The 18,435-nt window shown below is 36.9% G+C and overlaps 1 long non-coding RNA gene across 1 annotated transcript in view; it reads right to left on the bottom strand.

Annotated features, from left to right (window-relative positions):
- Positions 1 to 18,435, bottom strand: part of LOC129208738 (uncharacterized) — a 174,826-nt gene that overhangs the window by 120,372 nt on the left and 36,019 nt on the right. Inside the window, exon 2 of the long non-coding RNA XR_008577880.1 lies at positions 10,021 to 10,158. This is a non-coding gene — a long non-coding RNA (uncharacterized LOC129208738). The remainder of the gene's footprint in view (positions 1 to 10,020; positions 10,159 to 18,435) is intronic.

Raw genomic sequence — 18,435 nt, 5'->3', positions numbered from 1 at the left:
CAGGACCAAGCATGGTTTGAACACTACGTACCTGCTACCCAGCTCGAAGAGTTACTTGCAAGCCAGAAAATTCTAGGCAGGACAAGAACAAAAAACATGTGCTGTGGATACCAAGGACTGTGTATTAGTATGCCAGAAACATGAACTGGCTAGGTGGCCAACCACACACTGGCTAGCTATGCATAACTGTAGAGTGTATTGTATATTAAGACAGGAGTAAAGGCCATTTGTTTCCTAGTCTCTGGACATTCAGGCCCTACTGTATTACTCTGTGACCAGCAATGTACAGTAGTTCCTGCAACTCTACTCACAAAGCTTTCTGAATAAAACCAAACTAACAATATGTGTATTAAGTCAGGCGTCTCGTTTAAGGGTCACCACTGGAAACATCTTGGAAGGAAAAGCCACCATTTTATTTATTTTATTGTTTTTTAAAGAATAGTCACATATATCAATAGAAGTATTACACTGCATTTTAAATAGGTAAATTAATATGAAAGAGCCTGTAGAACTGTCCACTCAGATACCGACCTAAATCTTTCACTAGATTTACCTACCTTTTCCTCTGCTTTTTTTTTTTTTTTCTTTTTAATTCTGCCAATCAAAGTTTCACACAGGAGCTTAAATACCAGGCCACATTTAAAAAATAAGTAAAAATAAAAAATGTTCCTCCTCTTTTCCCAGATGAACTAGAAATTGGAAGCAACAAGCCAAATTCCAATTTGCAGCTAAACTGAAGTAAGTCTGCTTTAGTAGTTAGCCTTTGACTAGAACGCCAGGCCCTCAGATGTCTGCAATCTTTAAATTGCCACCAAAAAAAAAAAAAAAAAAAATCAATTGAGCTATGCTTAGTTACACCACCAGAAAATATTTTCTCTGCTTCCCAAAGATGCAAATCAATTGAAAATACATATTTCATCTAAATCTGGAGCACTTTGATACATCGTTTCCTTTGATGGTAATTTGTTCTATATTGCGTCGACCATCAGGCATTCAAAACCCATGTTGTTCATGAGACACCATATTAAAGAGGATAAGAAGCAGTTGTCCCATGATAACTCAGCTGGCATTGGGCAGTAAGCACTGCATTTATTTCAACAAGCTTGTCTTTTAAAAGTCTATTCTTCCCCATTCCCCTGGGGAATTCAATATGACTATAGCTAGATGCATAGAGAATACAAAATACCCTTCAACATAGCTGTGAAATTCTAACCCCAACTCATAATAAAAAAGGTGCAGAAAAAACATATGTGGAGCTACATGACAAAGTCTTCTTAATATCACAAACACTCTGGTCGGAACATTTGGAAGATGCATTAACTAGATAAGCATTAACAGAAAGGCCTATCAGAGAAATTTCACCAAAACTACCACCTTTTATTAAACCCAGGGGAGATTTTAAAATCACCCCATTATTCTGATGGCTTTAGAGAGCCTGTTTTCTCCGGCTAAAACATGCTTGAATGTAACATGAAAGAGATCTGGCTTAACCCTAGCATTAAAATATGTGGAGAACCGCCTTAATGACAGAGCCAGATTGAAAGAAATATTTTCATCTTGGCAGACTTCACAAAATCAAGAGTAGTGTCTTTTGATCAATGTCAGCCTAAATGCCAGCTGCTTGGCTAGCAGTTGAGGATTGAGCTCCATATTAGACATACTTTAGCCTCACCCACACTGGCACTTATTTAAAAGCCAGTGTTCCCTCACGGAACTTTGGAATTCTGAAGTCTGGAACATCAGTACTGTGCAAGGTCAAAAAAAAAAATGGTCCTAAGCACACAAAATGGTTTGCAAGTGGACAGAAAGAAAATAGAACTCTCCAGAAAGATGTTCCCTCTGCATTTAAGAAAGATAATGATCACTGTTTCAGTGCAAAACAATAATGCGAAAAATACCAACAATACAAGAATTTGAGATGACATTGTCATTTTCTGAAGTGAGGAAAACATGATGTTCACAACCATAATTACAAATTATTCCAGCCTAATTTTAAAATGTAATTTCTGTTGAAATCACAAAAGCACAATTGGCATTTTCTCAGTGTTCTTGCATTCAGTAGGATTATTTACACCTTTAAGATGGGTAAATGCTTAAATATTGAACTGATTTTATAATTTGAGTAGAAAGGTATCTGTTATTTAATTTAAGTGATTGTATGCACAGAAAAGGAAATTTGCAGATATATAAGGTAACATATATAAAAGTATAAAAACCAGACCTCTTACACAGGAAGGTTTGGAAAGGATACTACATAATTTGTTTTGAAGAAAAAACCCTCTTAATTAACAAAAAAAAAAAATCTGAGAACAACTACATTAATAGTAGAAGAATGTGTGATCTTATCACAGAGCTTAAATTTTGTGCCTATTAAAATCTCTCTCTTCTAAGTCATACTAAATTCTTTGGAATGACCTCTCATACAGCCTGCTGATCAAAATTAATTAGAGAGATATAAAGTAGACTGAAATTGTATTAAAGAGAGTTTTGAAATAATGTTACGCATGGTTCAAAAGTATTAACACAATGATGGGTTATAGTTTACCTATTGTCCACGTTGCCCTAACAAAATGTCATCTATGAAGGCTGATACCCAAGTCTCTATCTACTTAAGTAATTTTGCCCACTGAATTAACTGAAAACAACTATCAAGAATCTGTTGGGTCATGTGCCTTACAGTTGCAGAGAGGAATTGCCTAAACATGAGGAATTCCCTAGCTATCTAGAGATCTACCATTTCCAACAATGCTCTCCCTGATGGCAAGGCCAGGATATGCTGGAGAGGCTCTGGAAGAGTAATCTACACTTTGGCAACACCTATCCGTGATATCATTCTCAAGGGAGACTTTTATATGTTTTACTACAGAACCAGCCTGGGATCCATCTAGCATACACTGTAGGTGTAAAAAAATAGAAAAGCAGGACCAAAATTTATAGGGTACCACCCAGGCAGATACACATGATCCACGTTGGACAAACACGATTCAGGAACAGCACAGAATCCAAGCCAATTTGTATTTTCGCAAAAGTAGTACAGTAACAGGTTGAAGGTGGAAAAGGGCTTTTTATGATAGGGCTGAAGAACATTGATTCCCATCAAAGGCAGTAAGGGCAGGCATTACTCAACAGTCCACACACAATGCTTAAAACATATCATCTGAATTATGACAATATTTGGATGACTTGTTCTCAGTGAAACCCCTTAGATCTCTCCAACCTTAGCCCATTATTGTAAGCATAAAATAAATGTAGATTCACTTTTCATGTGGAATGGTTTTGGCATCACATTAAAATTGGGTCCACATACTAAATCAGTTTGAGACATAAATGCATTTTTCCCTGAACATCATGGATAGATCACAGTTTCAAACAGAAAAAAAGTTTAAAAAAGGTGAAACGCGTTAATAACCCATCCTTCACTTTGCTGTTGAACATGATCTGGTCCAGACTGCAATGGTTAGTATCAGGAACTTGAAACGCATCTTCACCTGATATCATATAAATGCCCTTTGAATGTGAAGTTACTTTAATCAGGGGAAAGCCAGTTTAGCATAGACCGATTTTCTGATAGTGGACTTAACAGATCAGTATTTATTTATTCCTCCTTCATGACTGTTTGCTGAAGAAAGAGGAAAAATTAACACCTAGTCAAGTGTAATACTGCATGTGAGCTTTAGTTCATTTTTTTCCTCAAAATTCCACGCAGCACAGCTTAGGCTGTTGCAGGACTATGTGCCAGCGAGAGAGGACCACCGTTCTTCCCAGCCATATTTCTTTTCCATCATCTGCTTAGATCTTGGACCTGCAGGCCAGGTGTTAGAGGCAACATGGACTCTGCTTCCTTCTCCATTAGGAGTGCTGAGACTGCAAAAGGGTGGAAACTCAGCTTTGCAATGACAACACACTTGCTCTAATTACATTTTTCTAGAAATGAGAAACTAGTTGTGCTGAAACTGTAGAGATTATAAACATTGTGTTCTATATTGTGCCATCAGCTTTTAAGCAGATGGCTCAGTTTATTCAGCAGATGTCCTGGTAGTGTGATCTATTCCAGTGTTTGACTACAAATAAACTAAGTTGACCAACCCTTAAGGAATTCATGAAAACTTCTCATGTTCAGAATCGTTCTCAACAGGAATATCTATATATTACTAGTTTTCATGTGTATATATCTCATAGTCTTTTAGACATATATTGGCTTTCCTCTCCCAGAACAAAGTGCCATCATCTCTGCAAATCTCAGCTATAAAACGTAGGAGTCAAAATTATGCAATGAATTTTTTATAGTCATATCCTATTTGGTATAAAGTTCAAAGGTCTGAGACATGTAGGATTCAGTGGAATGTATTTGCTGGTTATATTCAGATCTGATAAAAAAATATTTGTGACATAAGCTAGAAACAATTTTAGCTTCTCTTAGAAATGTGTTGTACTAATTCCCTGCTCACAATGGTAGATAAGAACACAGGAAAGGAACTTTTCAAGTTTGTATCCTTATTTCACTTTTACTTTGGTAGAAAACACAGTTCTCTGTGGGACTGCTAACAGATTATTTTCTTTTCATGACCGAGCTAAGAGCTTAAAAAAAAAGACAGTACTAGCAACCAGGAGCTAAGTGTACAAACAGAAGGGGAAACAGAACTTCAGAACCAAGTCAGTGGTGTTCTACTGAATGCAAATTTTCTACCAAATAAACAACTGGCCAGTCATCTGAAAATTTCTCCCAGTGGCAGAAACAGCATCACAAGAGGTAACTATTTAGTTCAACACGGTTAGGATAACCGATGGTTGTATATTTTAGGACTTTTATTCAAATAATCTGAAGTTAGGTAATCTATTATACCTTGATATTTTTGAGCAGACATTTGATTTTGCCAACCTTTTTTCATTGTTGTATTGCAGAGTTTGATGTAGACAGAAAATTTCAGCTCAGCCTCTAATTTAACAATTATGGCTTGTAAATTACTTAATTCTAGAGCATTTATAACCCATGGCATTGGATGCAGTTAGAGTGTAAATGCAGATATTTTAGTGAATCTGTCTTTTTTTTGCTGCCACAAGTATTTTTCCAGCTACTGCATTAGCTATCTTTACATATACCTGTGATAATCAAGTGATGAAACATAGTAATTTACAATATAGTGAGACAGTCCTTTAAAATGCCCTTGTGACTCTTCTTTCCTTATAAAAGCTATAAACTAAGTCTAATCCTGTTCCCATTGTGTACGTGCTTTCATTCTTACACTACTGCTTTTAATTACACCACGAACTAGAAACGATGCTTTGGAAAAAAAACCTCTGACTTTCAGTACACCTGTATCATTTGCCTGTATTTGCTAAATACTGTATGAAATGTAAAGTTCTACTATTGGTACCCTTTTTATGACATATCTGGGGAACTAGTCACATGTTTAAAATTAAGCACATTCTTAAGTTTGTCAATGAACTGATGCTTATCCCTGTGAAAGATTTTGGTTGCAGAGGAATCGGAGCTTGGGGACTTGAAAATGGGAATCACTACATTATAGAAACCATTACTTTCAATACAACGTTATATGTTATTGCAGTTTGTGGATCACCTATCCCCAGAGAAACTTGAAAACAGAATTGAGCTAATAGATACAACGGCCACACCTGCAGATGTGGTACAGGTTTATAAGCATCCCATACAAAGCCTATAAATTTCCCTCCTGAAAATTAATACCAGCTATAATACAGTACATGTGCAAAAATCTCTGCAGGCTGAATAGCACCCAAACGTCCAGATGGTTTACTTCAATGAAACATTAAAAAAGCCCCAACATCTAAATAGGCAAAAAAGACCAGCACACTCTTGGCACATAGAGATTGTTGTAACTGACATAAAACCATCTTCATTAAAGCTTTATACTCTCCTCCTTCTCACTTATTCTTGATAGACTAGGCAAACTGCATGACATCTTTTAATGCATCAAACCTATTTCTTTACTCAGTTGATCATAAGTCCAGCTATACCTATGCAAAAGATACTGTCCACTCCTCCTTCCCTTTGGAAGAATAGTTTTTAAACACAGCTTCAGTTCATTATTTCTATTTTAACCAGATGCTAAATATTTTCTCTTCCTACATTTTTTTGTTCATCTTCCTCCTTAACTCACTCATCTTTCTTTCGAAATAGCAAAGTTGGATGCTTTAGGACAGCATTTAAATCATATCAGCCAAATGGCTCCAATTGCTCTTGTGTTTGTTCAGCCATCAAAGTCAGGAAGAGTTGAGACCATTTTGGATGCTCTGTACAAGATATGAGCCTATGACTATGGACTTATTTTTCTCAGTTCTTTCTTTTCATGGATCACAAGTACCTTATACCTTGAGAAGGCTTAGATTTCAGGCTGAAAAATCTCTATAATTTGCTAAAGATAGCACACAAATTTGTGGATTAATTGTTGTAGGGGTTTATTTGTAATCTTCTCAACATCTATATATCACTGATTGACATCTGTGTTTTCAGTGACCATTACAATACACTTCAAGGAAACTCATATTATGGAGTTGGAAATTTGTTTCTGTGAGCTTTTGAAAGATGATGATGACAATGCTACAGAAAAAATCAACTCATACTAGTTTAAAAGACTTGTGTTTAACTCATTTGTAACCTTAGTTAATAAAAGAAGCTTGACTTGAAAACGTCAAGATTTCCTCATGCTCAAGAAGAGCTTTTCTGCATTGTTTCCTGCTAATTGTTCATAAAGAGTTTAAGAACATGAAAACCAGATTTTTGTCTGCTGTTTCAATGAATTGCTCTGATTAACTATAACTCAGTATTACTGTTTTGATCTCTCTCTGCCATTAAATCTCCTAGAAAACTCGTGCAGAGTCTCTGTTGTTGAAGTCAAGTAATGGTTAGTAGGCAATCAACTATCTAACTACAGTAGTAGGATAGATGCCTACTTCTTAGCAGTTTTGTCCTCTGGTATTTGAATGTTACTTAGAGATGACGCAAAGCTCGGCTCTTACTTCATAATTATGCGAGGATTCAGGAGAACTCCCTTGTTTCAGAGAGAGTTGCCAAGGGTCAATACCTGTGCAAGCAGAAGTGAACTGCCGTAGGAGGCATCCTGCTGATGGACTCTCTGCACAGCACGAGGAGCCCAGCCAAATATATAAGTGTATACTAGCCTTGGACACTAGCTCGTTTAAGTGAAAGTGGAGAAACAGGAGGCATTAGGAAACAATTCTTAGCTACCAGGCATCTTTCACTTGCATTCCAGTCCTTCCTTGCCACTCCTAATCTCTTTCTATTCAACAAAGACATGACAGCTAAACCCATAGCTTTGAACAAATGGCTGTGCGCTAGCTCATTTCAGGACCGCATTAATGCGGGCAGATTGCTTCTGGGCTCATACTTGAATATCTGCAAGTTTCTCTATTATTACTTCATATAGACTTGGGGTTCTGCACAGCATTGCACTAAAGCACTTTTGCAGGCAAGAAAACTAGGTGCCTATGGATTAACAGGCAATGAGGCATAGTTTGTATGCAAATCACTCTTGGTCCTAGACTCCTGAACTGCAGGCTCAGGTGGAACTGATGTATGTGAATCCATTTTTGAATCCGGACCTTTGTGTCTTATGCTTTTCAAATTTGCCTGAAGTGCAAAGCAAAACCACAAATTAGTGCCATAAGGATAGGAGAAAGCTATTTTTCATTAGTGAAATACTGTAACAGTGACCTTGAAAGTGAAATAAGTGTCCAAAAAAAAAAAAAAAAGTTAAAAAAAGTGAGAAGCATAAGGCTGGGAAAGGAATAACTTGCTGTGTGAAGCTGCAGCAAAGCAAAACATCATGACTAAGCCACAGTTTGCCAAAGTAGCTTAAAGCAGCCCCAAAGCAGCAAAAGTCTGTCAGCAAGAGAGTTTTCCCCTATGACTCTGATCCTCAAGTTTAGAGCTTTGAGGCTATAAACAAAAGGAACACAGGTCGTTACAACATAAACAGAGACATTTTTAACTCAAGCTACGTAACAGGCTTGCTTTTCAGTTACAAGGTGTTTCATTCTGCTGCACAAGAGACTCACTTTTAACTAGCAGAGAAGTACTTTTATAGAGCTTGCTAGTTTAACTTGTGATCAGCCTTTCAGCCATGAACTACTGTCTCCCTGCTCCATCCTTGCCTCCTTGCTTTAAATTAACGCCTTAATTGCCACTGTACTCAAAGCATCTTTAAGTGTACAAGTTTTCTGTTTGAAATAGCCCCATTTTAACATTCCAAGAAAAGAAAGGTGACAGGTATGGGAAATACACACCATAAGTAACATTCCTATACAGCTTTTAAGTTTCACAGCAGACTGTTGTGAGCCTTCCTGCTTGCCACGGCACAAACTATACCAGGACACACCATATCTAGTCTTGAGAACTATTCAGAGGATGACATCATTATTAAGGCCTGAGCTGAGGTAGACCAAGTAAGCAAATAAAACAAAAAAGAAACATAGCTAACAACCTTCACATCCACTATTTTTCTGAGATTTGGTGGCTATTTGAATACTTTTCTATTCTACCTGATCTCTCGATCAAGCTACGAATTTCAACTTTCCAGGCATTCTCACTTCACCAGTATCATACCACAGGCAGCCCCGCGGGAGTTCTTGCTTTCACTGGGATAACATGAGGGCTCTGTGGATTCTGCCCAAGGTCACCGAACTTTCTAAAAGGATAGAAAGGAATCTAGAGGGATTTACCAGCAGCCTGACAGCCACTGATTTTGGTGCAAGTCAGACTGTTAGACGGTTCTGAAAATCCCAGTTCGAGCCTGTTTCCAGCTGTAGGCACCTAAATCTCTTTAAAATAGTATTGCATAAGAGTGCACGATAAGGTCATTTAAGGAGATCAAATAAGCTTTAAGTGGCATATGGCTATAAAACCAACAAAAGCAGCTGTTAAATGATAACAGCTTTTGGCCATGAACTACAATAGCCAGGATGCTTTTTAACTGGCCATTTAGATAAGATAGAGATGAATAAAACAACAGTAATAATAAAACATCAAAAGCTCTCTTCTAAGTAGAAATCTGTAACCAGAATTTAAAAACTCACAACAATGAACTTTTCTCTGTCATCTCCATAAGAATTAATTGTACACTATTTTTCTGTTAGTTAACTGTTAGTAAAGAAATGAAATTGTTTGGACGCAACTTTAAAGTAAGCGTCAAATTGCAAATTAAGTTGGACAGAGAAAGTCTCTGCTGATGAGGTTGTAACCTACATTTAGGGAAAAAAACAATTCTGGTTATCGAATAGTTGTCATAGTTGGATGACAGCCTTTGGATACTACAAATAAGGTTCAGTGAAGTTTGACCAAAACACTGGGTTCTGGAGAACTCCCCACCACCTGCAGGAACCAGCCCTCAAGACTTTCCTCTTTAACTGATGACTCCTACTATTGTTCAAGAAGTCCCTTCCCTACCTTCCCCACTGCAGTAACCCTTTCTCTCCACATGCTCTGGGCTGCTGGATAAGCAGGGTGAGGGAGCAGATAGACCAGAGCTGGGTCTCATGCAGAGGAGGAGTGAAATGGAGGAACGGGTAGGTCAACACTGCAACTGCAAGGGGAAAGGCAGGCATGAGTGAGGGCACAGGGATACTTCCCTGCCCAGCAACATCTGGTGCCACACATAGCTTGGCTTCTCAAGAATGGGAGCAGATCAGCTGTCTGAGCTGGGAACTACTTGAACCCTATTTTCATGGCAAAGACAAGGTTGCTGTGGCCAAATGAATACTTTTTCTATTCTTAAAAGTATCCCTGAGAGAAAGAGGCACTTGAGGAAAACAGTACGGGCAATAACCCCCAAAACAGTGAAATACAGCATCTTTACAATTAATTACAACATGGTCAGCAAATCACACTACACTACTAAGTCATTATCAGAGACAATTCTGTGTATGAAATCATATTCTCATCACCTTCCTATTGACTTAGGACTGTCCTGTGAGATAGGGAGAATTGTAACTGCTACTAAGACACGGAGAAGGTAAGTGACTTACTTGAGATCACAAAGGACGGGTGCAGCTAAGCCAGAAGTGGAACCCATGACATCCCATACCATCACAATGTGAGGTATCCATTCTGTGCCTCCCATCATATTGCTCTTACATTGGCCTCAGCTGACTTTGTACCAGCACCTGAGTAAAACAAAAAAAGTTATGTAGAAATCACCAAAAGTGATCTAGTCATTCTTTGTTTACAGAGTTCATAAATAAATCTTCTATACGTTAACCTTCACTGAGTTGAGCTCTGCCTTCTACCAGAGCTAGAAACTCAGATTTAACAAACCCTTCTGCGCCAACTAGATTCATTTTAGTCAGAATTGCAATGAACATGTAATGAAGAGTCATGTAAAATAAAGGTGCACCCACTTTTAAATACCAGCAATGCTACAAATTCAGATGAGAGGAAGCACACTAACAATAACGAAAACCCCTTGCATTTCAGTTTTGTTAACCATCGAGGAATGCTCCCTGGATTTTCTCAAGGATGTCTGTAAAGTGAATTTAATAAAATACATAATTCCAGGTTTAATTACTGTTTAACTAATACTTTCCCTATTTTTTTTTCTGATGGCATTGTATCTCACCTACTATCACATGGCTTTAGGCTCATGTTTGGCATAATGATTTTAGAATGCCAGTTTTTTTGTCCTAACAAACACTATAGGTTTGCAGTTTTAAAAGTCTAGGGTCTTGTCCTAACAAACATTATAGTTTTGAAGTTTTAAACATTCAGGTGAATAAAAATCAGTCCCAGTTTGGAAAGACAATTTAGAAAAATGGTTTTTTTATGTCCTAGACTTATATAAGCACCCCTTAGTACAGGTTTCACTTCATCCAGGAGTACTCAAATTCCATTCATTTCCTTTAGTTCTCTACCAGGAGCTGCCTTCAGCTGCTTCCATTGTCCTTATCGCCATGTTTATTTAACATCTACTTCTTCACTGTGTTTACATAAATAAAGTTTAAATTCCCTTCCTAGTCAACCTAGAAAGTCTCAGATTTTGACAATGCAACAAACTTGGAGGAGAAACCCCCCCAAAAGTTCAGAAAAATGCCCTTTGTGATCTTACCAATTGCAGCTAATAAGCCCTGCATCACTGGTCACTGCCGCCTCTGTTCTGCCAACACTGCTGTTTGTATGGTTGCATTGCAGGATTGAAATGATCTTTATTTCAGGTCAGACTCTCTCTATTTTTGTAGAGGGTTGCATTTTTTGCTTAGTTGTTTTTCTAAAACCAGGAACCTTGTAGCTGACTAGTTTGCAGCTTATTCTCAAAAGCTGTTGTACCAGTGCAATTGAAAAGGCAATGAACTGCAGCACCGAAATGAATGTCTGGGGGCAGAGAGAGATGGGAATGTCTGATCTGGCTTCCTTGCCAGAACTGACATTACACGAATATGTTGTTTTCAGTCAAGCAAAATGCTGAGCCTCTAGGTAAATATTCGTATTTATTTTGGGTAAAAGGGTCATTTCTAGTCAGGCTAAGCATCTACTGAAGTATGTAATAATTAAGAGACGACTTAAAGAGAATGAAAAGGGGAACTTTTCTGGCCATAAAATACTGTTTTCACCAGTCATCAGCTTGATTTGAAACAATAAACTTCAAGGATCTCAACAATAACGACAAGTTTATCAGAGAGGTTACAAATTCCAGTTCTTCATGGGACTTGGAAAACTGGAGTATGTTTCAGAAATCCAGATTTACAGCAACTTTAATTTTCAGATAAATATCTAACAGTTAATTTTTAAACATTCCAACAATGAAAAAACTATAAGTTTAAAAGTGGCTTTGGAACAAACATAAATTTTGTTTTGAGATTTTTTTCAGCTGCTCCATGTGCATGACATACAGAATACAACAATACAGTCACAGATGAATAGTAAGGTTTATTATTATTATTATTATCAAAAAAGCATACACCTTGTAGATCCCTGATACACAACCAGACTTGGATAACCTGATTTATGAAAGTTTCGATTTACTCTTCTACTAAAAAACCTGAAACCAAGTCCAGAGCAAATAAACACAGAAAGATACATTTAGCATTTCTCATCAAACAACTGAAAACAGATGCACCAGTAACTATAGAAATCTGAATAAAAATGCCGTAATTTTGCTCCGACTAAAATGTAATTTTGATTTTACAAACATACATACAATTACATTTTCAAATTAATTAACTACTTCTAGTACAAGCATAGAATACGACATCGAATACCACGATTACCGCAGCTCCAGACGGAGTTTTTAATGTTTCAGTCACATCTTGACACAACTATCCAAAGCACAAACTTGTCAAAATGCATAAATCCAGGGTCTCCCCTGCCTCCTCTAAACAGTCTACAGGTATCTTTTAATAACTTCATTTGGATGAAGCCTCAATTTTATGCCATGCCCAACTCACTGAAGTTAAAGTGCTACAATCCATTAGGCCTGCTCTAAAATGTAAGACAATTATTAGTAATTATTGTTGTTGGTTTTGTTGCATAAACGTTCCCTTCATTTGACTGGTATGTAATGATAACATGTACTATGCCACTTCCTTCCATTTATACTTCTATTACTTCACTAATTGGAATCTGTCAGGATCCATAGGTTTCAAAATACGCCTTGTTTATAAACAAGCCTACTTCTTCCTTACTTGTGCCTGCTATCAGCTTCTAACAAAAATAATATTTGGATTGAAAAATCAAGAAATTAAAGCATAATTTCAACTTCCTTATATGATACTTTTGTGTCTCTTATTCACCAAAATTATGAGAGCATGCTTTTATATCTAAATGTTTAAACAGCAACTACTCTTGTCAGAAAATTCTTCACGAAGTTTATATGAAACCCACCTCCATTGAAACAAGTGATAACAGGGCAGCATTTAGCTCTAATGACCCTTTTCAGCCCTGCCTAACTCAGTTATTGTTTTCATTTCAGTCCTGTGACTGTGATTAAGTTCTTCCCTTTTATCCATAATAACAATTTACAAAATATTTATTTTTAAAAAGCTGATTTATTTAATTTTACCTCTAGGGAGGGTTTTTTATCTGGCTAGTAATATTTCCAACATTAGAGTAGATATCTCTTCACCCAGATTCCCTTAGAACCTCACAGTATCATATTTACTTTATATTTCTTGCTTGTAATGGGAATCAGATCAGGTACTGTTACCTCATCAATAATCATACAAATATATTGGCCAGAAAAGTATGTTGTCCCTTCATCCAACATCATATCAAACATTAAAATTACAGATCAGGTTCCAGAAATGTGCAGCGTTTTTCCAGAGTGAATTTTCCCTCCTGCTCATATTTTCAAACCATTTTTTATGACCCCTTCAATGACTGATGCATACAGAAAAATAGTATCTTAGAAAGATGATGCAAAGATCCCCTCTGAGCAGGAATTTCCAAACCCTGCTCATGGAACCACATCACCTTCCTGAACATTTTAGTTGCCAGAGGAATGGCTTTTTGAGCATTTAAGCTAATGAAACATGTTGTAGTGCACACAGCATTATGTTGATGGACTTGCACACTTGCAGAGGTATAAGCTGTGGCTTCCGCATCTGTTCCTGGGGTATTTTACAAGATTACTCCCTTCCATAGCTTTTCTGAGCCCACCCTGCAGCCTTTCCTTCCTTTGAAGCACTTTTAGGGTCTCTCTCTCCTTACTCTGGCTCCCACATTTCAGGACTTCTAGCACAGTATTTATCTTGGAGATCCTCACTCATCTTTCAGATAGGGTTTGAAAGCAGACAAGGCCACTAAAAATTAACAGGGGATCACAAGCAGCCGGACACAGGCAGCATGGATATGCAAACCTTCTTCCTATAGAAAAGCAAACTAAAATATAAGGCTAGCTTATCGATGGTTCAAGTCAGGATCTCTTATTATATATCCATCTGTGCATCTGATATTGCTGGTTAAAATTTGGCATCAGTTTCATGCTGGTCTAGCTCCATTACCTTCACTGGAAATAGCTGTGGATTATATTGTGAGAAAAAGAAGGTCTTACTGCGTCCAAGAGAATTTGTTTGGATCAGAAAAATTAAAGGTCTTGTATTCTAATCTAGGTGCATTTTAATATATATCTAAACAACCAATTCTCTTTAAATGGATTCCATTCCTTACCTGCTTCCAGAAAAGACATAAAACTGAAATAAAAAGGTGGAGATGCCATAACTAAGAGTGCTCAGGCTCAGCCCTGAACAAGGAAGTACAAAAATCATAAAAGCCAGATAAAGGGAGTCAAGCCAACACGTTCATATGCCTGTCAGCCAAGTGGTTATGCATCTTCCGCCTAAGGTGATGAATCTATAACCTCGAAGTGTAGCATAGTGTAACCATATTGTATTTCCACACAGCAAAATCTTTGAACTTAGGCTGAACCCTGTTCAGGAGCTTTCTACTGAAAAAAGAAACTACATTTGCATTGATTCTCCTAGCAGCTATTCTCTTCAGAGCAATAGGTTGTGCATTCTTCATGGTAGGCCTAGAGAGCTGACTGTTTTTCCTGCACGGTATTTACATAAACACTAAGAGCTGTAAATTTCCAAGAATGCAGATGATTTCTTAATGATCCTGCTTTCAAAACACGTTTTTTTAAAGGTAGTAAATTCATGCCAATAATTCTGTATCTGCTGTTCTATCAGAATAGTTTATATTGAAATATGACAAGTTTCAGTGATTTCCTTTAATATCAGATACATAATGTCGACAATTTTCCTTTGTGAAACGAAACCAGCTCTTGACTTATATTTACAGCAGTGACTGAAATTGAAGCAACATAAATCACTGGGTTTTAACTGTAATTAAATTAATAGCAAAAGCTTTGATCTAAATAAACAATTTAATTTGATTTTTATTTGTACGGTTTAGTAATTTGTCTAAAGAAAGGTTAACTCTTTTGGGGTGATACAATTTGGTATTTCCTTCTGCTGTACTGAATGCATACATATATATTTAACTTAGTGGTTATATGTGACTATGTTTACTTCATTTCTAATGTTTAGTTTTATTATGTTAGAAAACAATTATAATGATTTTTTTAAAAGTTGATATGTATCAATTATATTAGCATGGAAATTGGAATCTGCTTAAAATAAACAAAACACATTTTGAAATTTTATTTGTTAAAGTTGTCTTAAATACGTCTGGTTCATAAGAAAACTGAAACATTAATAAACTAGTTTTCAGTACAAATGCAATTAGCATCTAGCTTCTAAATGCAGACTGGAAAAGGGGAAGGGGAATTTATTGCTTTTTCTGTTCTCCCACCTGGGTTTTAAATTTTCAATGAACTAATTATAAACTATCTGAAAATAAAGCTAGAAAACTACAATACTCACACACACACGGAAGACAGTGTCGCTATCAATAGCTACTTTAACACTTCAGCAAACTAATTCCAGGAAAACTTTGGCAGAATATCGATGCTACTTATTACTACTTTCAAAGACAAATAGTTTTAATGGTTTATACCAAGTATAGTCATTATATAGATTATGATAGCTTCAAATTCTTTTTATATATGTATACTTTTTAAAAAAATTACTAAATATAGGTTTAGAAAGTCAATGAAGATGAAAACAGATTTCATTTTTATCTACCCTTCAAAAAAAAAAATGAAAATATAAAATCCGACTGCTGCACTCAAGTCCATGGGGAAAATCTGAAAGAAGCGGTTACATGGCAAACTGTGACTAACTAATTTGTCAGGATTCATACATACTCTCAGAAATTAAATGCATCAATTAATATCTTGCATTTACATAGATAGTCTTTCATCTCAAAGAATCCTGAAGCACTTTGCACATACATTCGAAATACATCTTCACAAAAGTCAACCAGAATAGTTTCATGTATCAACTCAAAGAAATCCTCTAAAAATTAGCCACTTATCCAGCATCTTTTTTCACAAAATAACTATTAGCTACTTCTCCAACAATTCTGGCAAGCAAAATCCAAAAACTCTCTTCTACTAGTAGCACAGGAAATTAAAAGCATCTCACAAATTACTCCAGTCCCTGCTACAACTTAAAAGTCCTTCTGGGGCCATTTGACATATTCTTCTTTGATCTCCCCTTCCCCTTGTAAACCACATAGCCCTTACCCTCCAAATTAAAAACATACAGCTTTTTCATCTCCGGTCTCTGCAATGGTAGCTTATGCATTTATGCCATGCCTTATGGCATCGTCAGCTTTACGTTGTTCCTATTACACAATGATTTGACAATACTGTTCAGTGAAAAGACCCATCTCTCTTTGTGAGTGATTTTTATTCACATGTGGTGATTCTCATTGAACTTCTGTTCTGAAAACTTCTGACTGATTGGTGGGGACCCTTATTACTTAGCTGCTTCCCCTATAGCTGCTTCTTTAAGAAGTCAGAGATTCATGGAATTTATAATCTATCGTGTTATCCAGTAAACAAATGGATTCTTCTTCTTATACAGGAGCCCATTACACTGTACACATACAACAGCTGTCACACTGTCCTTTCTTTTGTCCATCAAGTCCAGAAGCTTGTCTCCTGCAGTGCCCAAACACCTCATCATACTTCAAACACTTCCGACTATTTTACACAGTAAGCAAAATTTCCTTTCTGATCTCTGCAGCGGCTGAAGTCTGCTTACAGTTGTCCTACTAATTCTAGTGACAGTGTAGCTTTTGGCCAGGATATTTTTCAACTTATTACAACCTAGGTATAAAATTTAAGCTCCACAGTGTCTTGCTCTTTTGTATTAAAGAATGGGGTAAGAGCAGCAAGACACATCTCTCCTCTTGCATCACCAGTGAAGCAACAAGCACATTTGCAGCCCTTATGCATTTCTAGGTGCACGCTTTGCTATAGCTAGTCAGGTATTTCATCTTCCCTACAATCTGCAAAACACATGCCTCCAAGGAAAGGAAGGGGGGGGGGGAAGGAGAAGTCAAGATTTCTTTATATTCCTGTGAGATACTTAATCACATTAGGCCCTTACAAAGTAAAGATTTAAGTTTTTGAAAGAATTCTAGCAGATCTGTGACAAAAACAACCAAATAGGAAAACTACTCATTAAGCTTTCTGCAGTTCTGCCTAACATTCAGCATAATCCCACATCTCCCTGAAACCCTCTGGGCTCAGGACTAATGGAACAGTTGCAGATATCTTTTCTGAGTTTTGCAGTGATGAACCAAATGTTATTTTGCTTTTTAGTATTTGACTTTCCATCTCAGGTCAGTGCTCTAACATCAGTCAGACTCAAGAGAGTAACTAGAAGTGACATAATTTGCAAAACATACCCTGTAGCACAATGAAAAATGATGTAGTTAAATAAAAACAAACAGTGTGCTGGGTAATTGGGAGCTGAACTTATTTATTACAAATTGAAAGACTCCACAGATCTAGTTAAGTGCAGCTTCTGAACATAAGTAGCAAGTAGAAAGGGATCATTGCTGTCTGTAATGTGCTACATGCTAATTTCTCTACTTAAGGTAAGCTAGGATCTTCAGAAGACTAGGAAAGGAGCTTCAAACCTTGTTTCCCACCTTGACCTCTCCAGTTGCTGAGCAGACCCCATCTTAAGGGCAGCATTATCAGGGTAGCTTGTTCCTGGCTTTAAAGGCCTGTTCCAGCAGTTGAAGCTTGCTCAGCTGTTAGGAAAAACCTGGTCTGCCCCTCGCTTTTTGGTACAGCTCTATGCATGAGAAACTAGACAAGTGGTCCTGAGAGGGGTTGTTCTGGCATTAAATAACTGGAATACACTTCTATGCCCAGGACATCCTCCACTAGCACGTTAACTCTGATTACAAGGAAATCATTCAAGACATACAGCTCTAAAAACTACTTGCATATTCCAACTCAATCTTAATTCAGATAGTTTTCATAACAAACTATTGACATTACAGTTTCTTTCATTACACTAGCAAAATGGTAAATGGTCTTCATTTACATCTGTTTGGCATGAATTTTCACTTTGAAAGCTACTGCCATTTTCAAATCAGAACAGATAATTTACAAAAAACACACACATTCTTACAGAAAATTGACGAAGTTCTCTCTGTTTCATAGTGAGACAGAGTTAAGTCTTAATGAAATGAAAAGGTAACAGAAAAATACCAAAGAATGCAAAAATTTGGTGACACGCTATTTAATATTACCAAAGAACTTTTTGTGACATTATAATAATGGAACAAAAAAGAAGCTACCACTCAATGACACTATTAGCAAAAATACGACAGTTCTGTGCCATGGAATATTTTAACATAAAGACCTACCTACTTACAAAAAGCTAGCAATAACGAACTAATAATACAATGGGGTGGTAATGTAATTCTGAGATATTAAAGCAAACATTCAGGAACAGGATCCCTGTATCATGCTGAAGTTTTAATTCACAAAGATCGTTTCTCCTCAGAGCTCTTTGACCTGT

The sequence above is a fragment of the Grus americana genome, chromosome 7 (assembly GCF_028858705.1).
Source record: "Grus americana isolate bGruAme1 chromosome 7, bGruAme1.mat, whole genome shotgun sequence".
NCBI lineage: Eukaryota > Metazoa > Chordata > Aves > Gruiformes > Gruidae > Grus > Grus americana.
Note: the sequence above shows the minus strand (reverse complement) of the source record. Positions and strands in the feature narration are given on the sequence as shown.